General features: G+C 42.7%; 16 non-coding genes across 16 annotated transcripts; all 16 read left to right on the top strand.

Moving 5' to 3' along the window:
• The first annotated feature begins 581 nt into the window (after positions 1–581).
• On the top strand, positions 582–653 carry trnae-cuc (transfer RNA glutamic acid (anticodon CUC)). The gene has a single exon. It is a non-coding gene; the product is annotated as a tRNA-Glu (tRNA).
• A 1,154-nt stretch (positions 654–1,807) lies between these two features.
• Positions 1,808–1,879, top strand: trnae-cuc (transfer RNA glutamic acid (anticodon CUC)). The gene has a single exon. It is a non-coding gene; the product is annotated as a tRNA-Glu (tRNA).
• Positions 1,880–3,924: 2,045 nt separating this feature from the next.
• Positions 3,925–3,996, top strand: trnae-cuc (transfer RNA glutamic acid (anticodon CUC)). Its single transcript has one exon. It is a non-coding gene; the product is annotated as a tRNA-Glu (tRNA).
• Positions 3,997–5,150: 1,154 nt separating this feature from the next.
• trnae-cuc (transfer RNA glutamic acid (anticodon CUC)) lies at positions 5,151–5,222 on the top strand. The gene has a single exon. It is a non-coding gene; the product is annotated as a tRNA-Glu (tRNA).
• A 1,154-nt stretch (positions 5,223–6,376) lies between these two features.
• trnae-cuc (transfer RNA glutamic acid (anticodon CUC)) lies at positions 6,377–6,448 on the top strand. The gene has a single exon. It is a non-coding gene; the product is annotated as a tRNA-Glu (tRNA).
• Positions 6,449–7,602: 1,154 nt separating this feature from the next.
• Positions 7,603–7,674, top strand: trnae-cuc (transfer RNA glutamic acid (anticodon CUC)). The gene has a single exon. It is a non-coding gene; the product is annotated as a tRNA-Glu (tRNA).
• A 1,881-nt stretch (positions 7,675–9,555) lies between these two features.
• Positions 9,556–9,627, top strand: trnae-cuc (transfer RNA glutamic acid (anticodon CUC)). Its single transcript has one exon. It is a non-coding gene; the product is annotated as a tRNA-Glu (tRNA).
• Positions 9,628–11,672: 2,045 nt separating this feature from the next.
• On the top strand, positions 11,673–11,744 carry trnae-cuc (transfer RNA glutamic acid (anticodon CUC)). The gene has a single exon. It is a non-coding gene; the product is annotated as a tRNA-Glu (tRNA).
• Positions 11,745–12,898: 1,154 nt separating this feature from the next.
• On the top strand, positions 12,899–12,970 carry trnae-cuc (transfer RNA glutamic acid (anticodon CUC)). The gene has a single exon. It is a non-coding gene; the product is annotated as a tRNA-Glu (tRNA).
• Positions 12,971–14,124: 1,154 nt separating this feature from the next.
• Positions 14,125–14,196, top strand: trnae-cuc (transfer RNA glutamic acid (anticodon CUC)). Its single transcript has one exon. It is a non-coding gene; the product is annotated as a tRNA-Glu (tRNA).
• A 1,154-nt stretch (positions 14,197–15,350) lies between these two features.
• trnae-cuc (transfer RNA glutamic acid (anticodon CUC)) lies at positions 15,351–15,422 on the top strand. Its single transcript has one exon. It is a non-coding gene; the product is annotated as a tRNA-Glu (tRNA).
• Positions 15,423–17,303: 1,881 nt separating this feature from the next.
• trnae-cuc (transfer RNA glutamic acid (anticodon CUC)) lies at positions 17,304–17,375 on the top strand. Its single transcript has one exon. It is a non-coding gene; the product is annotated as a tRNA-Glu (tRNA).
• A 1,154-nt stretch (positions 17,376–18,529) lies between these two features.
• trnae-cuc (transfer RNA glutamic acid (anticodon CUC)) lies at positions 18,530–18,601 on the top strand. The gene has a single exon. It is a non-coding gene; the product is annotated as a tRNA-Glu (tRNA).
• Positions 18,602–19,755: 1,154 nt separating this feature from the next.
• trnae-cuc (transfer RNA glutamic acid (anticodon CUC)) lies at positions 19,756–19,827 on the top strand. The gene has a single exon. It is a non-coding gene; the product is annotated as a tRNA-Glu (tRNA).
• Positions 19,828–20,981: 1,154 nt separating this feature from the next.
• On the top strand, positions 20,982–21,053 carry trnae-cuc (transfer RNA glutamic acid (anticodon CUC)). The gene has a single exon. It is a non-coding gene; the product is annotated as a tRNA-Glu (tRNA).
• A 1,154-nt stretch (positions 21,054–22,207) lies between these two features.
• Positions 22,208–22,279, top strand: trnae-cuc (transfer RNA glutamic acid (anticodon CUC)). The gene has a single exon. It is a non-coding gene; the product is annotated as a tRNA-Glu (tRNA).
• Positions 22,280–23,565: the final 1,286 nt, after the last annotated feature.

The raw sequence follows: 23,565 nt of genomic DNA, 5'->3' as shown, positions 1-23,565 counted from the left end.
CCAAAAAAAGTCATAGTGATATATTTTTGAATGCAGATGATGGGAAAAAAGTCAGTCTTATTGTTACTGGATATCAGTGTTGCACTTGATACAGTTGACCGAAATACTTTACTCAAACCACTATAGAACTGGGCGGGTCTTTCTGGAACTGTACTAAAGTGGTTCAAAACATACTTAGAGAACAGGAAGTACTTTGTGTCAACAGGTAACTTTACATCAGAGAAGACAAGAATCACATGTGGAGTTCCCCAAGGTTCCTGTCTGGGAGCTCTTCTGTTCAATATCTACATTTCTCGAGCTAAACAAAATTGTCTTTGGAGCCAAAGACAAACGATTACAGGTCACCACAGATACACCTAAAAACTAGCAACCAGCGCAGAAATCTGGGTGTTGTGATGGACTCACACCTAAACACATCAAGACAAAAACAAAGTCAGCCTACTACCACTTTAAAAATATATCAAGGTTAAAAGATCTGATGTCTCAACTGGGAAGAGTAGTCTGTGCATTCATCTATAGTAGCTTGATTATTGTGACAACATTTTTAAGGGTATTTCCAATTGACAGTACCTAGCGGCATCTCCCTGATGGTCTAGTGGTTAGGATTCGGCGCTCTCACCGCCGCGGCCCGGGTTCGATTCCCGGTCAGGGAACTGCTCTTTTTCTATGATACATTTCTCACAATATACACCAGAGGGTTTCAACAAGTTGAAAGATCAACGGCCACATGTACAAAGAGTGCGGTGTACAAGGATTGTGCGTACGCTCACGGTGGGATGTTCAAAAAGTGACTAGAATGTGAAAACTTGCCCTGGGTTGGATTCCCAGTCAGGGAACTGTGCTTTCCTTTACTAGATTTCTCACTCTACGCCTGCTGTCTCTTCTCCTGAGTTGTGCCCTTTCACTTGAATTATCTGCCTCAACGCGATCATACAGAATTACGCCATAGGCGCTAATTGCTCCTCACAGGAATGTTTTTTGGCAGCGCCATCCCTACGTTCAAGGAACTCACAGTTTTCACAGTGTTCCACGCTGGTGGAACCGCCTGCCAGCTGCTATCAGAACAGCGATGTCCCTCTCTAACTTCAACAGGCTCTTGAAAGCATACGTTTTTGATTGGAGAAAAACTAATCTCCAGGTTCCTTTTGACATCTATAAAGACAAACTTCCCTCTCATAATTTACAACTAAGGAATGCAAGGAAGTACTACTTTTCTGACATCATTGCCAAAAAAAGTCATAGTGATATATTTTTGAATGCAGATGATGGGAAAAAAGTCAGTCTTATTGTTACTGGATATCAGTGTTGCACTTGATACAGTTGACCGAAATACTTTACTCAAACCACTATAGAACTGGGCGGGTCTTTCTGGAACTGTACTAAAGTGGTTCAAAACATACTTAGAGAACAGGAAGTACTTTGTGTCAACAGGTAACTTTACATCAGAGAAGACAAGAATCACATGTGGAGTTCCCCAAGGTTCCAGTCTGGGAGCTCTTCTGTTCAATATCTACATTTCTCGAGCTAAACAAAATTGTCTTTGGAGCCAAAGACAAACGATTACAGGTCACCACAGATACACCTAAAAACTAGCAACCAGCGCAGAAATCTGGGTGTTGTGATGGACTCACACCTAAACACATCAAGACAAAAACAAAGTCAGCCTACTACCACTTTAAAAATATATCAAGGTTAAAAGATCTGATGTCTCAACTGGGAAGAGTAGTCTGTGCATTCATCTATAGTAGCTTGATTATTGCGACAACATTTTTACGGGTATTTCCAATTGACAGTACCTAGCGGCATCTCCCTGATGGTCTAGTGGTTAGGATTCGGCGCTCTCACCGCCGCGGCCCGGGTTCGATTCCCGGTCAGGGAACTGCTCTTTTTCTATGATACATTTCTCACAATATACACCAGAGGGTTTCAACAAGTTGAAAGATCAACGGCCACATGTACAAAGAGTGCGGTGTACAAGGATTGTGCGTACGCTCACGGTGGGATGTTCAAAAAGTGACTAGAATGTGAAAACTTGCCCTGGGTTGGATTCCCAGTCAGGGAACTGTGCTTTCCTTTACTAGATTTCTCACTCTACGCCTGCTGTCTCTTCTCCTGAGTTGTGCCCTTTCACTTGAATTATCTGCCTCAACGCGATCATACAGAATTACGCCATAGGCGCTAATTGCTCCTCACAGGAATGTTGTTTGGCAGCGCCATACCTACGTTCAAGGAACTCTCAGTCCAGACAGTTTTCACAGTGTTCCACGCTGGTGGAACCGCCTGCCAGCTGCTATCAGAACAGCGATGTCCCTCTCTAACTTCAAGAGGCTCTTGAAAGCATACGTTTTTGACTGGAGAAAAACTAATCTCCAGGTTCCTTTTGACATCTATAAAGACAAACTTCCCTCTCATAATTTACAACTAAGGAATGCAAGGAAGTACTACTTTTCTGACATCATTGCCAAAAAAAGTCATAATGATATATTTTTGAATGCAGATGATGGGAAAAAAGTCAGTCTTATTGTTACTGGATATCAGTGTTGCACTTGATACAGTTGACCGAAATATTTTACTCAAACCACTATAGAACTGGGCGGGTCTTTCTGGAACTGTACTAAAGTGGTTCAAAACATACTTAGAGAACAGGAAGTATTTTGTGTCAACAGGTAACTTTACATCAGAGAAGACAAGTGAGTCATAGTGAGTCTGCTGCAGGGGGAGGGCACAGTTCCTGGACCAGTGGTGGACGATTTTATCCATTGGTGTGATGATTCCTTTTTAAATTTAAATGTGACAAAGACCAAGGACATGTGCATTGATTTTAGGAGGAACCCAAACCCTCAACCTTTAATTGTAATTAAGGGGGAGAGTGTGGAGCGAGTCAAAACTTTTAAGTACTTGGGTGTGGTCATCGACAACAAATTGTCTTTTAATGAGAACACAGATGCTGTGTACAAGAAATCACAACAGCGCTTGCACTTTCTCCGGATGCTTAACCGGTTCGGAGTGTGCAATAAATTAATGACTATATTCTACCACTCTGTGATTGAGTCTGTCCTGATGTTTGCCATTATCTCCTGGTTTGGAAGCCTCTCACTAGGAGATAAAAAGAGGCTGGAACACATAGTTAAAGTTTCCAGCAAAATGATTGGTGTTGCCCTCCCTGATTTGCCTACTGTCTTTGGCAGGAGGGTAACATCCAAGGCTCAGGACATCCTACAGTGTCCTGACCATCCTCTCCATGCCCAGTTTGAACTTTTACCCTCTGGCAGGAGATTCAGATTGCCCAGGACCAAATCAAACAGACTTAAAAATTATTTTATAACTCACGCCATCACCCAACTTAATTTACAACTCAAAAAATGAACAGCTGTTCCACTCCCCACTCTCCACACTACATCCTCAGTCCCCCCCAGGGTATTTGTGTGTACTTTGTGTACTGTGTCCTAGCTGTGTTTTTGTGCTCTGTGTTTTTGTGCCTTTTATGTTTTATGTTTCTTGGTTTTATTCCCCCCCTGTGAAGCAAATTTCCCCTCTGCGGGATAATAAAATGAAATTGAAGGATTGAACAAGAATCACATGTGGAGTTCCCCAAGGTTCCAGTCTGGGAGCTCTTCTGTTCAATATCTACATTTCTCGAGCTAAACAAAATTGTCTTTGGAGCCAAAGACAAACGATTACAGGTCACCACAGATACACCTAAAAACTAGCAACCAGCGCAGAAATCTGGGTGTTGAGATGGATTCACACCTAAACACATTAAGACAAAAACAAAGTCAGCCTACTACCACTTTAAAAATATATCAAGGTTAAAAGATCTGATGTCTCAACTGGGAAGAGTAGTCTGTGCATTCATCTATAGTAGCTTGATTATTGTGACAACATTTTTACGGGTATTTCCAATTGACAGTACCTAGCGGCATCTCCCTGATGGTCTAGTGGTTAGGATTCGGCGCTCTCACCGCCGCGGCCCGGGTTCGATTCCCGGTCAGGGAACTGCTCTTTTTCTATGATACATTTCTCACAATATACACCAGAGGGTTTCAACAAGTTGAAAGATCAACGGCCACATGTACAAAGAGTGCGGTGTACAAGGATTGTGCGTACGCTCACGGTGGGATGTTCAAAAAGTGACTAGAATGTGAAAACTTGCCCTGGGTTAGATTCCCAGTCGGGGAACTGTGCTTTCCTTTACTAGATTTCTCACTCTACGCCTGCTGTCTGTTCTCCTGAGTTGTGCCCTTTCACTTGAATTATCTGCCTCAACGCGATCATACAGAATTACGCCATAGGCGCTAATTGCTCCTCACAGGAATGTTTTTTGGCAGCGCCATCCCTACGTTCAAGGAACTCACAGTTTTCACAGTGTTCCACGCTGGTGGAACCGCCTGCCAGCTGCTATCAGAACAGCGATGTCCCTCTCTAACTTCAACAGGCTCTTGAAAGCATACGTTTTTGATTGGAGAAAAACTAATCTCCAGGTTCCTTTTGACATCTATAAAGACAAACTTCCCTCTCATAATTTACAACTAAGGAATGCAAGGAAGTACTACTTTTCTGACATCATTGCCAAAAAAAGTCATAGTGATATATTTTTGAATGCAGATGATGGGAAAAAAGTCAGTCTTATTGTTACTGGATATCAGTGTTGCACTTGATACAGTTGACCGAAATACTTTACTCAAACCACTATAGAACTGGGCGGGTCTTTCTGGAACTGTACTAAAGTGGTTCAAAACATACTTAGAGAACAGGAAGTACTTTGTGTCAACAGGTAACTTTACATCAGAGAAGACAAGAATCACATGTGGAGTTCCCCAAGGTTCCAGTCTGGGAGCTCTTCTGTTCAATATCTACATTTCTCGAGCTAAACAAAATTGTCTTTGGAGCCAAAGACAAACGATTACAGGTCACCACAGATACACCTAAAAACTAGCAACCAGCGCAGAAATCTGGGTGTTGTGATGGACTCACACCTAAACACATCAAGACAAAAACAAAGTCAGCCTACTACCACTTTAAAAATATATCAAGGTTAAAAGATCTGATGTCTCAACTGGGAAGAGTAGTCTGTGCATTCATCTATAGTAGCTTGATTATTGCGACAACATTTTTACGGGTATTTCCAATTGACAGTACCTAGCGGCATCTCCCTGATGGTCTAGTGGTTAGGATTCGGCGCTCTCACCGCCGCGGCCCGGGTTCGATTCCCGGTCAGGGAACTGCTCTTTTTCTATGATACATTTCTCACAATATACACCAGAGGGTTTCAACAAGTTGAAAGATCAACGGCCACATGTACAAAGAGTGCGGTGTACAAGGATTGTGCGTACGCTCACGGTGGGATGTTCAAAAAGTGACTAGAATGTGAAAACTTGCCCTGGGTTGGATTCCCAGTCAGGGAACTGTGCTTTCCTTTACTAGATTTCTCACTCTACGCCTGCTGTCTCTTCTCCTGAGTTGTGCCCTTTCACTTGAATTATCTGCCTCAACGCGATCATACAGAATTACGCCATAGGCGCTAATTGCTCCTCACAGGAATGTTGTTTGGCAGCGCCATCCCTACGTTCAAGGAACTCACAGTTTTCACAGTGTTCCACGCTGGTGGAACCGCCTGCCAGCTGCTATCAGAACAGCGATGTCCCTCTCTAACTTCAACAGGCTCTTGAAAGCATACGTTTTTGATTGGAGAAAAACTAATCTCCAGGTTCCTTTTGACATCTATAAAGACAAACTTCCCTCTCATAATTTACAACTAAGGAATGCAAGGAAGTACTACTTTTCTGACATCATTGCCAAAAAAAGTCATAGTGATATATTTTTGAATGCAGATGATGGGAAAAAAGTCAGTCTTATTGTTACTGGATATCAGTGTTGCACTTGATACAGTTGACCGAAATACTTTACTCAAACCACTATAGAACTGGGCGGGTCTTTCTGGAACTGTACTAAAGTGGTTCAAAACATACTTAGAGAACAGGAAGTACTTTGTGTCAACAGGTAACTTTACATCAGAGAAGACAAGAATCACATGTGGAGTTCCCCAAGGTTCCAGTCTGGGAGCTCTTCTGTTCAATATCTACATTTCTCGAGCTAAACAAAATTGTCTTTGGAGCCAAAGACAAACGATTACAGGTCACCACAGATACACCTAAAAACTAGCAACCAGCGCAGAAATCTGGGTGTTGTGATGGACTCACACCTAAACACATCAAGACAAAAACAAAGTCAGCCTACTACCACTTTAAAAATATATCAAGGTTAAAAGATCTGATGTCTCAACTGGGAAGAGTAGTCTGTGCATTCATCTATAGTAGCTTGATTATTGTGACAACATTTTTACGGGTATTTCCAATTGACAGTACCTAGCGGCATCTCCCTGATGGTCTAGTGGTTAGGATTCGGCGCTCTCACCGCCGCGGCCAGGGTTCGATTCCCGGTCAGGGAACTGCTCTTTTTCTATGATACATTTCTCACAATATACACCAGAGGGTTTCAACAAGTTGAAAGATCAACGGCCACATGTACAAAGAGTGCGGTGTACAAGGATTGTGCGTACGCTCACGGTGGGATGTTCAAAAAGTGACTAGAATGTGAAAACTTGCCCTGGGTTCGATTCCCAGTCAGGGAACTGTGATTTCCTTTACTAGATTTCTCACTCTACGCCTGCTGTCTCTTCTCCTGAGTTGTGCCCTTTCACTTGAATTATCTGCCTCAACGCGATCATACAGAATTACGCCATAGGCGCTAATTGCTCCTCACAGGAATGTTGTTTGGCAGCGCCATCCCTACGTTCAAGGAACTCACAGTTTTCACAGTGTTCCACGCTGGTGGAACCGCCTGCCAGCTGCTATCAGAACAGCGATGTCCCTCTCTAACTTCAAGAGGCTCTTGAAAGCATACGTTTTTGATTGGCGAAAAACTAATCTCCAGGTTCCTTTTGACATCTATAAAGACAAACTTCCCTCTCATAATTTACAACTAAGGAATGCAAGGAAGTACTACTTTTCTGACATCATTGCCAAAAAAAGTCATAATGATATATTTTTGAATGCATACGATGGGAAAAAAGTCAGTCTTATTGTAACTGGATATCAGTGTCGCACTTGATACAGTTGACCGAAATATTTTACTCAAACCACTATAGAACTGGGCGGGTCTTTCTGGAACTGTACTAAAGTGGTTCAAAACATACTAAGAGAACAGGAAGTACTTTGTGTCAACTGGTAACTTTACATCAGAGAAGACAAGAATCACATGTGGAGTTCCCCAAGGTTCCAGTCTGGGAGCTCTTCTGTTCAATATCTACATTTCTCGAGCTAAACAAAATTGTCTTTGGAGCCAAAGACAAACGATTACAGGTCACCACAGATACACCTAAAAACTAGCAACCAGCGCAGAAATCTGGGTGTTGTGATGGACTCACACCTAAACACATTAAGACAAAAACAAAGTCAGCCTACTACCACTTTAAAAACATATCAAGGTTAAAAGATCTGATGTCTCAACTGGGAAGAGTAGTCTGTGCATGCATCTATAGTAGCTTGATTATTGTGACAACATTTTTATGGGTATTTCCAATTGACAGTACCTAGCGGCATCTCCCTGATGGTCTAGTGGTTAGGATTCGGCGCTCTCACCGCCGCGGCCCGGGTTCGATTCCCGGTCAGGGAACTGCTCTTTTTCTATGATACATTTGTCACAATATACACCAGAGGCTTTCAACAAGTTGAAAGATCAACGGCCACATGTACAAAGAGTGCGGTGTACAAGGATTGTGCGTACGCTCACGGTGGGATGTTCAAAAAGTGACTAGAATGTGAAAACTTGCCCTGGGTTGGATTCCCAGTCAGGGAACTGTGCTTTCCTTTACTAGATTTCTCACTCTACGCCTGCTGTCTGTTCTCCTGAGTTGTGCCCTTTCACATGAATTATCTGCCTTGACGCGATCATACAGAATTACGCCATAGGCGCTAATTGCTCCTCACAGGAATGTTGTTTGGCAGCGCCATCCCTACGTTCAAGGAACTCACAGTTTTCACAGTGTTCCACGCTGGTGGAACCGCCTGCCAGCTGCTATCAGAACAGCGATGTCCCTCTCTAACTTCAACAGGCTCTTGAAAGCATACGTTTTTGATTGGAGAAAAACTAATCTCCAGGTTCCTTTTGACATCTATAAAGACAAACTTCCCTCTCATAATTTACAACTAAGGAATGCAAGGAAGTACTACTTTTCTGACATCATTGCCAAAAAAAGTCATAGTGATATATTTTTGAATGCAGATGATGGGAAAAAAGTCAGTCTTATTGTTACTGGATATCAGTGTTGCACTTGATACAGTTGACTGAAATACTTTACTCAAACCACTATAGAACTGGGCGGGTCTTTCTGGAACTGTACTAAAGTGGTTCAAAACATACTTAGAGAACAGGAAGTACTTTGTGTCATCAACAAGTTGAAAGATCAACGGCCACATGTACAAAGAGTGCGGTGTACAAGGATTGTGCGTACGCTCACGGTGGGATGTTCAAAAAGTGACTAGAATGTGAAAACTTGCCCTGGGTTGGATTCCCAGTCAGGGAACTGTGCTTTCCTTTACTAGATTTCTCACTCTACGCCTGCTGTCTCTTCTCCTGAGTTGTGCCCTTTCACTTGAATTATCTGCCTCAACGCGATCATACAGAATTACGCCATAGGCGCTAATTGCTCCTCACAGGAATGTTTTTTGGCAGCGCCATCCCTACGTTCAAGGAACTCACAGTTTTCACAGTGTTCCACGCTGGTGGAACCGCCTGCCAGCTGCTATCAGAACAGCGATGTCCCTCTCTAACTTCAACAGGCTCTTGAAAGCATACGTTTTTGATTGGAGAAAAACTAATCTCCAGGTTCCTTTTGACATCTATAAAGACAAACTTCCCTCTCATAATTTACAACTAAGGAATGCAAGGAAGTACTACTTTTCTGACATCATTGCCAAAAAAAGTCATAGTGATATATTTTTGAATGCAGATGATGGGAAAAAAGTCAGTCTTATTGTTACTGGATATCAGTGTTGCACTTGATACAGTTGACCGAAATACTTTACTCAAACCACTATAGAACTGGGCGGGTCTTTCTGGAACTGTACTAAAGTGGTTCAAAACATACTTAGAGAACAGGAAGTACTTTGTGTCAACAGGTAACTTTACATCAGAGAAGACAAGAATCACATGTGGAGTTCCCCAAGGTTCCAGTCTGGGAGCTCTTCTGTTCAATATCTACATTTCTCGAGCTAAACAAAATTGTCTTTGGAGCCAAAGACAAACGATTACAGGTCACCACAGATACACCTAAGAACTAGCAACCAGCGCAGAAATCTGGGTGTTGTGATGGACTCACACCTAAACACATCAAGACAAAAACAAAGTCAGCCTACTACCACTTTAAAAATATATCAAGGTTAAAAGATCTGATGTCTCAACTGGGAAGAGTAGTCTGTGCATTCATCTATAGTAGCTTGATTATTGCGACAACATTTTTACGGGTATTTCCAATTGACAGTACCTAGCGGCATCTCCCTGATGGTCTAGTGGTTAGGATTCGGCGCTCTCACCGCCGCGGCCCGGGTTCGATTCCCGGTCAGGGAACTGATCTTTTTCTATGATACATTTCTCACAATATACACCAGAGGGTTTCAACAAGTTGAAAGATCAACGGCCACATGTACAAAGAGTGCGGTGTACAAGGATTGTGCGTACGCTCACGGTGGGATGTTCAAAAAGTGACTAGAATGTGAAAACTTGCCCTGGGTTCGATTCCCAGTCAGGGAACTGTGCTTTCCTTTACTAGATTTCTCACTCTACGCCTGCTGTCTCTTCTCCTGAGTTGTGCCCTTTCACTTGAATTATCTGCCTCAACGCGATCATACAGAATTACGCCATAGGCGCTAATTGCTCCTCACAGGAATGTCGTTTGGCAGAGCCATACCTACGTTCAAGGAACTCTCAGTCCAGACAGTTTTCACAGTGTTCCACGCTGGTGGAACCGCCTGCCAGCTGCTATCAGAACAGCGATGTCCCTCTCTAACTTCAAGAGGCTCTTGAAAGCATACGTTTTTGACTGGAGAAAAACTAATCTCCAGGTTCCTTTTGACATCTATAAAGACAAACTTCCCTCTCATAATTTACAACTAAGGAATGCAAGGAAGTACTACTTTTCTGACATCATTGCCAAAAAAAGTCATAATGATATATTTTTGAATGCAGATGATGGGAAAAAAGTCAGTCTTATTGTTACTGGATATCAGTGTTGCACTTGATACAGTTGACCGAAATATTTTACTCAAACCACTATAGAACTGGGCGGGTCTTTCTGGAACTGTACTAAAGTGGTTCAAAACATACTTAGAGAACAGGAAGTATTTTGTGTCAACAGGTAACTTTACATCAGAGAAGACAAGTGAGTCATAGTGAGTCTGCTGCAGGGGGAGGGCACAGTTCCTGGACCAGTGGTGGACGATTTTATCCATTGGTGTGATGATTCCTTTTTAAATTTAAATGTGACAAAGACCAAGGACATGTGCATTGATTTTAGGAGGAACCCAAACCCTCAACCTTTAATTGTAATTAAGGGGGAGAGTGTGGAGCGAGTCAAAACTTTTAAGTACTTGGGTGTGGTCATCGACAACAAATTGTCTTTTAATGAGAACACAGATGCTGTGTACAAGAAATCACAACAGCGCTTGCACTTTCTCCGGATGCTTAACCGGTTCGGAGTGTGCAATAAATTAATGACTATATTCTACCACTCTGTGATTGAGTCTGTCCTGATGTTTGCCATTATCTCCTGGTTTGGAAGCCTCTCACTAGGAGATAAAAAGAGGCTGGAACACATAGTTAAAGTTTCCAGCAAAATGATTGGTGTTGCCCTCCCTGATTTGCCTACTGTCTTTGGCAGGAGGGTAACATCCAAGGCTCAGGACATCCTACAGTGTCCTGACCATCCTCTCCATGCCCAGTTTGAACTTTTACCCTCTGGCAGGAGATTCAGATTGCCCAGGACCAAATCAAACAGACTTAAAAATTATTTTATAACTCACGCCATCACCCAACTTAATTTACAACTCAAAAAATGAACAGCTGTTCCACTCCCCACTCTCCACACTACATCCTCAGTCCCCCCCAGGGTATTTGTGTGTACTTTGTGTACTGTGTCCTAGCTGTGTTTTTGTGCTCTGTGTTTTTGTGCCTTTTATGTTTTATGTTTCTTGGTTTTATTCCCCCCCTGTGAAGCAAATTTCCCCTCTGCGGGATAATAAAATGAAATTGAAGGATTGAACAAGAATCACATGTGGAGTTCCCCAAGGTTCCAGTCTGGGAGCTCTTCTGTTCAATATCTACATTTCTCGAGCTAAACAAAATTGTCTTTGGAGCCAAAGACAAACGATTACAGGTCACCACAGATACACCTAAAAACTAGCAACCAGCGCAGAAATCTGGGTGTTGAGATGGATTCACACCTAAACACATTAAGACAAAAACAAAGTCAGCCTACTACCACTTTAAAAATATATCAAGGTTAAAAGATCTGATGTCTCAACTGGGAAGAGTAGTCTGTGCATTCATCTATAGTAGCTTGATTATTGTGACAACATTTTTACGGGTATTTCCAATTGACAGTACCTAGCGGCATCTCCCTGATGGTCTAGTGGTTAGGATTCGGCGCTCTCACCGCCGCGGCCCGGGTTCGATTCCCGGTCAGGGAACTGCTCTTTTTCTATGATACATTTCTCACAATATACACCAGAGGGTTTCAACAAGTTGAAAGATCAACGGCCACATGTACAAAGAGTGCGGTGTACAAGGATTGTGCGTACGCTCACGGTGGGATGTTCAAAAAGTGACTAGAATGTGAAAACTTGCCCTGGGTTAGATTCCCAGTCGGGGAACTGTGCTTTCCTTTACTAGATTTCTCACTCTACGCCTGCTGTCTGTTCTCCTGAGTTGTGCCCTTTCACTTGAATTATCTGCCTCAACGCGATCATACAGAATTACGCCATAGGCGCTAATTGCTCCTCACAGGAATGTTTTTTGGCAGCGCCATCCCTACGTTCAAGGAACTCACAGTTTTCACAGTGTTCCACGCTGGTGGAACCGCCTGCCAGCTGCTATCAGAACAGCGATGTCCCTCTCTAACTTCAACAGGCTCTTGAAAGCATACGTTTTTGATTGGAGAAAAACTAATCTCCAGGTTCCTTTTGACATCTATAAAGACAAACTTCCCTCTCATAATTTACAACTAAGGAATGCAAGGAAGTACTACTTTTCTGACATCATTGCCAAAAAAAGTCATAGTGATATATTTTTGAATGCAGATGATGGGAAAAAAGTCAGTCTTATTGTTACTGGATATCAGTGTTGCACTTGATACAGTTGACCGAAATACTTTACTCAAACCACTATAGAACTGGGCGGGTCTTTCTGGAACTGTACTAAAGTGGTTCAAAACATACTTAGAGAACAGGAAGTACTTTGTGTCAACAGGTAACTTTACATCAGAGAAGACAAGAATCACATGTGGAGTTCCCCAAGGTTCCAGTCTGGGAGCTCTTCTGTTCAATATCTACATTTCTCGAGCTAAACAAAATTGTCTTTGGAGCCAAAGACAAACGATTACAGGTCACCACAGATACACCTAAAAACTAGCAACCAGCGCAGAAATCTGGGTGTTGTGATGGACTCACACCTAAACACATCAAGACAAAAACAAAGTCAGCCTACTACCACTTTAAAAATATATCAAGGTTAAAAGATCTGATGTCTCAACTGGGAAGAGTAGTCTGTGCATTCATCTATAGTAGCTTGATTATTGCGACAACATTTTTACGGGTATTTCCAATTGACAGTACCTAGCGGCATCTCCCTGATGGTCTAGTGGTTAGGATTCGGCGCTCTCACCGCCGCGGCCCGGGTTCGATTCCCGGTCAGGGAACTGCTCTTTTTCTATGATACATTTCTCACAATATACACCAGAGGGTTTCAACAAGTTGAAAGATCAACGGCCACATGTACAAAGAGTGCGGTGTACAAGGATTGTGCGTACGCTCACGGTGGGATGTTCAAAAAGTGACTAGAATGTGAAAACTTGCCCTGGGTTGGATTCCCAGTCAGGGAACTGTGCTTTCCTTTACTAGATTTCTCACTCTACGCCTGCTGTCTCTTCTCCTGAGTTGTGCCCTTTCACTTGAATTATCTGCCTCAACGCGATCATACAGAATTACGCCATAGGCGCTAATTGCTCCTCACAGGAATGTTGTTTGGCAGCGCCATCCCTACGTTCAAGGAACTCACAGTTTTCACAGTGTTCCACGCTGGTGGAACCGCCTGCCAGCTGCTATCAGAACAGCGATGTCCCTCTCTAACTTCAACAGGCTCTTGAAAGCATACGTTTTTGATTGGAGAAAAACTAATCTCCAGGTTCCTTTTGACATCTATAAAGACAAACTTCCCTCTCATAATTTACAACTAAGGAATGCAAGGAAGTACTACTTTTCTGACATCATTGCCAAAAAAAGTCATAGTGATATATTTTTGAATGCAGATGATGGGAAAAAAGTCAGTCTTATTGTTACTGGATATCAGTGTTGCACTTGATACAGTTGACCGAAATACTTTACTCAAACCACTATAGAACTGGGCGGGTCTTTCTGGAACTGTACTAAAGTGGTTCAAAACATACTTAGAGAACAGGAAGTACTTTGTGTCAACAGGTAACTTTACATCAGAGAAGACAAGAATCACATGTGGAGTTCCCCAAGGTTCCAGTCTGGGAGCTCTTCTGTTCAATATCTACATTTCTCGAGCTAAACAAAATTGTCTTTGGAGCCAAAGACAAACGATTACAGGTCACCACAGATACACCTAAAAACTAGCAACCAGCGCAGAAATCTGGGTGTTGTGATGGACTCACACCTAAACACATCAAGACAAAAACAAAGTCAGCCTACTACCACTTTAAAAATATATCAAGGTTAAAAGATCTGATGTCTCAACTGGGAAGAGTAGTCTGTGCATTCATCTATAGTAGCTTGATTATTGTGACAACATTTTTACGGGTATTTCCAATTGACAATACCTAGCGGCATCTCCCTGATGGTCTAGTGGTTAGGATTCGGCGCTCTCACCGCCGCGGCCCGGGTTCGATTCCCGGTCAGGGAACTGCTCTTTTTCTATGATACATTTCTCACAATATACACCAGAGGGTTTCAACAAGTTGAAAGATCAACGGCCACATGTACAAAGAGTGCGGTGTACAAGGATTGTGCGTACGCTCACGGTGGGATGTTCAAAAAGTGACTAGAATGTGAAAACTTGCCCTGGGTTCGATTCCCAGTCAGGGAACTGTGATTTCCTTTACTAGATTTCTCACTCTACGCCTGCTGTCTCTTCTCCTGAGTTGTGCCCTTTCACTTGAATTATCTGCCTCAACGCGATCATACAGAATTACGCCATAGGCGCTAATTGCTCCTCACAGGAATGTTGTTTGGCAGCGCCATCCCTACGTTCAAGGAACTCACAGTTTTCACAGTGTTCCACGCTGGTGGAACCGCCTGCCAGCTGCTATCAGAACAGCGATGTCCCTCTCTAACTTCAAGAGGCTCTTGAAAGCATACGTTTTTGATTGGCGAAAAACTAATCTCCAGGTTCCTTTTGACATCTATAAAGACAAACTTCCCTCTCATAATTTACAACTAAGGAATGCAAGGAAGTACTACTTTTCTGACATCATTGCCAAAAAAAGTCATAATGATATATTTTTGAATGCATACGATGGGAAAAAAGTCAGTCTTATTGTAACTGGATATCAGTGTCGCACTTGATACAGTTGACCGAAATATTTTACTCAAACCACTATAGAACTGGGCGGGTCTTTCTGGAACTGTACTAAAGTGGTTCAAAACATACTAAGAGAACAGGAAGTACTTTGTGTCAACTGGTAACTTTACATCAGAGAAGACAAGAATCACATGTGGAGTTCCCCAAGGTTCCAGTCTGGGAGCTCTTCTGTTCAATATCTACATTTCTCGAGCTAAACAAAATTGTCTTTGGAGCCAAAGACAAACGATTACAGGTCACCACAGATACACCTAAAAACTAGCAACCAGCGCAGAAATCTGGGTGTTGTGATGGACTCACACCTAAACACATTAAGACAAAAACAAAGTCAGCCTACTACCACTTTAAAAACATATCAAGGTTAAAAGATCTGATGTCTCAACTGGGAAGAGTAGTCTGTGCATGCATCTATAGTAGCTTGATTATTGTGACAACATTTTTATGGGTATTTCCAATTGACAGTACCTAGCGGCATCTCCCTGATGGTCTAGTGGTTAGGATTCGGCGCTCTCACCGCCGCGGCCCGGGTTCGATTCCCGGTCAGGGAACTGCTCTTTTTCTATGATACATTTCTCACAATATACACCAGAGGCTTTCAACAAGTTGAAAGATCAACGGCCACATGTACAAAGAGTGCGGTGTACAAGGATTGTGCGTACGCTCACGGTGGGATGTTCAAAAAGTGACTAGAATGTGAAAACTTGCCCTGGGTTGGATTCCCAGTCAGGGAACTGTGCTTTCCTTTACTAGATTTCTCACTCTACGCCTGCTGTCTGTTCTCCTGAGTTGTGCCCTTTCACATGAATTATCTGCCTTGACGCGATCATACAGAATTACGCCATAGGCGCTAATTGCTCCTCACAGGAATGTTGTTTGGCAGCGCCATCCCTACGTTCAAGGAACTCACAGTTTTCACAGTGTTCCACGCTGGTGGAACCGCCTGCCAGCTGCTATCAGAACAGCGATGTCCCTCTCTAACTTCAACAGGCTCTTGAAAGCATACGTTTTTGATTGGAGAAAAACTAATCTCCAGGTTCCTTTTGACATCTATAAAGACAAACTTCCCTCTCATAATTTACAACTAAGGAATGCAAGGAAGTACTACTTTTCTGACATCATTGCCAAAAAAAGTCATAGTGATATATTTTTGAATGCAGATGATGGGAAAAAAGTCAGTCTTATTGTTACTGGATATCAGTGTTGCACTTGATACAGTTGACTGAAATACTTTACTCAAACCACTATAGAACTGGGCGGGTCTTTCTGGAACTGTACTAAAGTGGTTCAAAACATACTTAGAGAACAGGAAGTACTTTGTGTCATCAACAAGTTGAAAGATCAACGGCCACATGTACAAAGAGTGCGGTGTACAAGGATTGTGCGTACGCTCACGGTGGGATGTTCAAAAAGTGACTAGAATGTGAAAACTTGCCCTGGGTTGGATTCCCAGTCAGGGAACTGTGCTTTCCTTTACTAGATTTCTCACTCTACGCCTGCTGTCTCTTCTCCTGAGTTGTGCCCTTTCACTTGAATTATCTGCCTCAACGCGATCATACAGAATTACGCCATAGGCGCTAATTGCTCCTCACAGGAATGTTTTTTGGCAGCGCCATCCCTACGTTCAAGGAACTCACAGTTTTCACAGTGTTCCACGCTGGTGGAACCGCCTGCCAGCTGCTATCAGAACAGCGATGTCCCTCTCTAACTTCAACAGGCTCTTGAAAGCATACGTTTTTGATTGGAGAAAAACTAATCTCCAGGTTCCTTTTGACATCTATAAAGACAAACTTCCCTCTCATAATTTACAACTAAGGAATGCAAGGAAGTACTACTTTTCTGACATCATTGCCAAAAAAAGTCATAGTGATATATTTTTGAATGCAGATGATGGGAAAAAAGTCAGTCTTATTGTTACTGGATATCAGTGTTGCACTTGATACAGTTGACCGAAATACTTTACTCAAACCACTATAGAACTGGGCGGGTCTTTCTGGAACTGTACTAAAGTGGTTCAAAACATACTTAGAGAACAGGAAGTACTTTGTGTCAACAGGTAACTTTACATCAGAGAAGACAAGAATCACATGTGGAGTTCCCCAAGGTTCCAGTCTGGGAGCTCTTCTGTTCAATATCTACATTTCTCGAGCTAAACAAAATTGTCTTTGGAGCCAAAGACAAACGATTACAGGTCACCACAGATACACCTAAAAACTAGCAACCAGCGCAGAAATCTGGGTGTTGTGATGGACTCACACCTAAACACATCAAGACAAAAACAAAGTCAGCCTACTACCACTTTAAAAATATATCAAGGTTAAAAGATCTGATGTCTCAACTGGGAAGAGTAGTCTGTGCATTCATCTATAGTAGCTTGATTATTGCGACAACATTTTTACGGGTATTTCCAATTGACAGTACCTAGCGGCATCTCCCTGATGGTCTAGTGGTTAGGATTCGGCGCTCTCACCGCCGCGGCCCGGGTTCGATTCCCGGTCAGGGAACTGCTCTTTTTCTATGATACATTTCTCACAATATACACCAGAGGGTTTCAACAAGTTGAAAGATCAACGGCCACATGTACAAAGAGTGCGGTGTACAAGGATTGTGCGTACGCTCACGGTGGGATGTTCAAAAAGTGACTAGAATGTGAAAACTTGCCCTGGGTTGGATTCCCAGTCAGGGAACTGTGCTTTCCTTTACTAGATTTCTCACTCTACGCCTGCTGTCTCTTCTCCTGAGTTGTGCCCTTTCACTTGAATTATCTGCCTCAACGCGATCATACAGAATTACGCCATAGGCGCTAATTGCTCCTCACAGGAATGTTGTTTGGCAGCGCCATCCCTACGTTCAAGGAACTCACAGTTTTCACAGTGTTCCACGCTGGTGGAACCGCCTGCCAGCTGCTATCAGAACAGCGATGTCCCTCTCTAACTTCAACAGGCTCTTGAAAGCATACGTTTTGGATTGGAGAAAAACTAATCTTCAGGTTCCTTTTGACATCTATAAAGACAAACTTCCCTCTCATAATTTACAACTAAGGAATGCAAGGAAGTACTACTTTTCTGACATCATTGTCAAAAAAAGTCATAATGATATATTTTTGAATGCAGATGATGGGAAAAAAGTCAGTCTTATTGTTACTGGATATCAGTGTTGCACTTGATACAGTTGACCGAAATATTTTACTCAAACCACTATAGAACTGGGCGGGTCTTTCTGGAACTGTACTAAAGTGGTTCAAAACATACTTAGAGAACAGGAAGTACTTTGTGTCAACAGGTAACTTTACATCAGAGAAGACAAGAATCACATGTGGAGTTCCCCAAGGTTCCAGTCTGGGAGCTCTTCTGTTCAATATCTACATTTCTCGAGCTAAACAAAATTGTCTTTGGAGCCAAAGACAAACGATTACAGGTCACCACAGATACACCTAAAAACTAGCAACCAGCGCAGAAATCTGGGTGTTGTGATGGACTCACACCTAAACACATTAAGACAAAAACAAAGTCAGCCTACTACCACTTTAAAAATATATCAAGGTTAAAAGATCTGAAGTCTCAACTGGGAAGAGTAGTCTGTGCATTCATCTATAGTAGCTTGATTATTGTGACAACATTTTTACGGGTATTTCCAATTGACAGTACCTAGCGGCATCTCCCTGATGGTCTAGTGGTTAGGATTCGGCGCTCTCACCGCCGCGGCCCGGGTTCGATTCCCGGTCAGGGAACTGCTCTTTTTCTATGATACATTTCTCACAATATACACCAGAGGGTTTCAACAAGTTGAAAGATCAACGGCCACATGTACAAAGAGTGCGGTGTACAAGGATTGTGCGTACGCTCACGGTGGGATGTTCAAAAAGTGACTAGAATGTGAAAACTTGCCCTGGGTTGGATTCCCAGTCAGGGAACTGTGCTTTCCTTTACTAGATTTTTCACTCTACGCCTGCTGTCTCTTCTCCTGAGTTGTGCCCTTTCACTTGAATTATCTGCCTCAACGCGATCATACAGAATTACGCCATAGGCGCTAATTGCTCCTCACAGGAATGTTGTTTGGCAGCGCCATCCCTACGTTCAAGGAACTCACAGTTTTCACAGTGTTCCACGCTGGTGGAACCGCCTGCCAGCTGCTATCAGAACAGCGATGTCCCTCTCTAACTTCAAGAGGCTCTTGAAAGCATACGTTTTTGATTGGCGAAAAACTAATCTCCAGGTTCCTTTTGACATCTATAAAGACAAACTTCCCTCTCATAATTTACAACTAAGGAATGCAAGGAAGTACTACTTTTCTGACATCATTGCCAAAAAAAGTCATAATGATATATTTTTGAATGCATACGATGGGAAAAAAGTCAGTCTTATTGTAACTGGATATCAGTGTTGCACTTGATACAGTTGACCGAAATATTTTACTCAAACCACTATAGAACTGGGCGGGTCTTTCTGGAACTGTACTAAAGTGGTTCAAAACATACTTAGAGAACAGGAAGTACTTTGTGTCAACAGGTAACTTTACATCAGAGAAGACAAGAATCACATGTGGAGTTCCCCAAGGTTCCAGTCTGGGAGCTCTTCTGTTCAATATCTACATTTCTCGAGCTAAACAAAATTGTCTTTGGAGCCAAAGACAAACGATTACAGGTCACCACAGATACACCTAAAAACTAGCAACCAGCGCAGAAATCTGGGTGTTGTGATGGACTCACACCTAAACACATTAAGACAAAAACAAAGTCAGCCTACTACCACTTTAAAAACATATCAAGGTTAAAAGATCTGATGTCTCAACTGGGAAGAGTAGTCTGTGCATGCATCTATAGTAGCTTGATTATTGTGACAACATTTTTATGGGTATTTCCAATTGACAGTACCTAGCGGCATCTCCCTGATGGTCTAGTGGTTAGGATTCGGCGCTCTCACCGCCGCGGCCCGGGTTCGATTCCCGGTCAGGTAACTGCTCTTTTTCTATGATACATTTCTCACAATATACACCAGAGGCTTTCAACAAGTTGAAAGATCAACGGCCACATGTACAAAGAGTGCGGTGTACAAGGATTGTGCGTACGCTCACGGTGGGATGTTCAAAAAGTGACTAGAATGTGAAAACTTGCCCTGGGTTGGATTCCCAGTCAGGGAACTGTGCTTTCCTTTACTAGATTTCTCACTCTACGCCTGCTGTCTGTTCTCCTGAGTTGTGCCCTTTCACATGAATTATCTGCCTCAACGCGATCATACAGAATTACGCCATAGGCGCTAATTGCTCCTCACAGGAATGTTGTTTGGCAGCGCCATCCCTACGTTCAAGGAACTCACAGTTTTCACAGTGTTCCACGCTGGTGGAACCGCCTGCCAGCTGCTATCAGAACAGCGATGTCCCTCTCTAACTTCAACAGGCTCTTGAAAGCATACGTTTTTGATTGGAGAAAAACTAATCTCCAGGTTCCTTTTGACATCTATAAAGACAAACTTCCCTCTCATAATTTACAACTAAGGAATGCAAGGAAGCACTACTTTTCTGACATCATTGCCAAAAAAAGTCATAGTGATATATTTTTGAATGCAGATGATGGGAAAAAAGTCAGTCTTATTGTTACTGGATATCAGTGTTGCACTTGATACAGTTGACTGAAATACTTTACTCAAACCACTATAGAACTGGGCGGGTCTTTCTGGAACTGTACTAAAGTGGTTCAAAACATACTTAGAGAACAGGAAGTACTTTGTGTCAACAGGTAACTTTACATCAGAGAAGACAAGAATCACATGTGGAGTTCCCCAAGGTTCCAGTCTGGGAGCTCTTCTGTTCAATATCTACATTTCTCGAGCTAAACAAAATTGTCTTTGGAGCCAAAGACAAACGATTACAGGTCACCACAGATACACCTAAAAACTAGCAACCAGCGCAGAAATCTGGGTGTTGTGATGGACTCACACCTAAACACATCAAGACAAAAACAAAGTCAGCCTACTACCACTTTAAAAATATATCAAGGTTAAAAGATCTGATGTCTCAACTGGGAAGAGTAGTCTGTGCATTCATCTATAGTAGATTGATTATTGTGACAACATTTTTACGGGTATTTCCAATTGACAGTACCTAGCGGCATCTCCCTGATGGTCTAGTGGTTAGGATTCGGCGCTCTCACCGCCGCGGCCCGGGTTCGATTCCCGGTCAGGGAACTGCTCTTTTTCTATGATACATTTCTCACAATATACACCAGAGGGTTTCAACAAGTTGAAAGATCAACGGCCACATGTACAAAGAGTGCGGTGTACAAGGATTGTGCGTACGCTCACGGTGGGATGTTCAAAAAGTGACTAGAATGTGAAAACTTGCCCTGGGTTGGATTCCCAGTCAGGGAACTGTGCTTTCCTTTACTAGATTTCTCACTCTACGCCTGCTGTCTGTTCTCCTGAGTTGTGCCCTTTCACATGAATTATCTGCCTCAACGCGATCATACAGAATTACGCCATAGGCGCTAATTGCTCCTCACAGGAATGTTGTTTGGCAGCGCCATCCCTACGTTCAAGGAACTCACAGTTTTCACAGTGTTCCACGGTGGTGGAACCGCCTGCCAGCTGCTATCAGAACAGCGATGTCCCTCTCTAACTTCAACAGGCTCTTGAAAGCATACGTTTTTGATTGGAGAAAAACTAATCTCCAGGTTCCTTTTGACATCTATAAAGACAAACTTCCCTCTCATAATTTACAAATAAGGAATGCAAGGAAGTACTACTTTTCTGACATCATCGCCAAAAAAAGTCATAGTGATATATTTTTGAATGCAGATGATGGGAAAAAAGTCAGTCTTATTGTTACTGGATATCAGTGTTGCACTTGATACAGTTGACCGAAATACTTTACTCAAACCACTATAGAACTGGGCGGGTCTTTCTGGAACTGTACTAAAGTGGTTCAAAACATACTTAGAGAACAGGAAGTACTTTGTGTCAACAGGTAACTTTACATCAGAGAAGACAAGAATCACATGTGGAGTTCCCCAAGGTTCCAGTCTGGGAGCTCTTCTGTTCAATATCTACATTTCTCGAGCTAAACAAAATTGTCTTTGGAGCCAAAGACAAACGATTACAGGTCACCACAGATACACCTAAAAACTAGCAACCAGCGCAGAAATCTGGGTGTTGTGATGGACTCACACCTAAACACATCAAGACAAAAACAAAGTCAGCCTACTACCACTTTAAAAATATATCAAGGTTAAAAGATCTGATGTCTCAACTGGGAAGAGTAGTCTGTGCATTCATCTATAGTAGATTGATTATTGTGACAACATTTTTACGGGTATTTCCAATTGACAGTACCTAGCGGCATCTCCCTGATGGTCTAGTGGTTAGGATTCGGCGCTCTCACCGCCGCGGCCCGGGTTCGATTCCCGGTCAGGGAACTGCTCTTTTTCTATGATACATTTCTCACAATATACACCAGAGGGTTTCAACAAGTTGAAAGATCAACGGCCACATGTACAAAGAGTGCGGTGTACAAGGATTGTGCGTACGCTCACGGTGGGATGTTCAAAAAGTGACTAGAATGTGAAAACTTGCCCTGGGTTGGATTCCCAGTCAGGGAACTGTGCTTTCCTTTACTAGATTTCTCACTCTACGCCTGCTGTCTCTTCTCCTGAGTTGTGCCCTTTCACTTGAATTATCTGCCTCAACGCGATCATACAGAATTACGCCATAGGCGCTAATTGCTCCTCACAGGAATGTTTTTTGGCAGCGCCATCCCTACGTTCAAGGAACTCACAGTTTTCACAGTGTTCCACGCTGGTGGAACCGCCTGCCAGCTGCTATCAGAACAGCGATGTCCCTCTCTAACTTCAACAGGCTCTTGAAAGCATACGTTTTTGATTGGAGAAAAACTAATCTCCAGGTTCCTTTTGACATCTATAAAGACAAACTTCCCTCTCATAATTTACAACTAAGGAATGCAAGGAAGTACTACTTTTCTGACATCATTGCCAAAAAAAGTCATAGTGATATATTTTTGAATGCAGATGATGGGAAAAAAGTCAGTCTTATTGTTACTGGATATCAGTGTTGCACTTGATACAGTTGACTGAAATACTTGTGGGATTAATCCAAGTTTATCATTGTAAAAACTGCCAGAATCAGAATTAGAAAACTGCCTGTTATTCTCATGACATGCATTGGTGGTTCAGTGGTAGGAATCTCGCCTGCCACGCAGGAGGTTAAAACTGCTGACTTCCTGGTTGGTCAAATGGACCATTGTTTTTAGGCACATCTGTTCCAAGACCCCCATCACATGAAACTTCCTTGGAGAGACTCAGGGGGGTCGTCTGACAGCCGTCTCATTGTCTTTAAGGGTTTAAGACCATCTCATGACAACAAAACCCCCTTGACCATTTCTTAAAAGGATGTCTGTTGCTCTGCACACCACAGATAAGTTACTTACTAACTGAAAAGTCATAAGGTGTGACTTTTCAACTGTCATCTGATACCATGTCTGTGTGACCATCTGTTTCCTGTTTTTGTCAATTGACCATCTATACATTCACTGTTCCAAATATGGTCATTCCTGTCATCCTTTGCTTAATAAAAGCGCCAGTTCTGCAGACAGCCAGTTGAGAGAAGTTCTGACGAGCTAAGAGAAGGGCCGTGTTGCCTAAAGCTTCTCAGGATTCCTCTCCAAACTTCTGCAGAAGGCCATTGA

This window comes from Cololabis saira, chromosome 5 (genome assembly GCF_033807715.1).
Source record: "Cololabis saira isolate AMF1-May2022 chromosome 5, fColSai1.1, whole genome shotgun sequence".
Taxonomy (NCBI): domain Eukaryota; kingdom Metazoa; phylum Chordata; class Actinopteri; order Beloniformes; family Belonidae; genus Cololabis; species Cololabis saira.
This window is presented reverse-complemented; position numbering and strand designations above follow the sequence as displayed.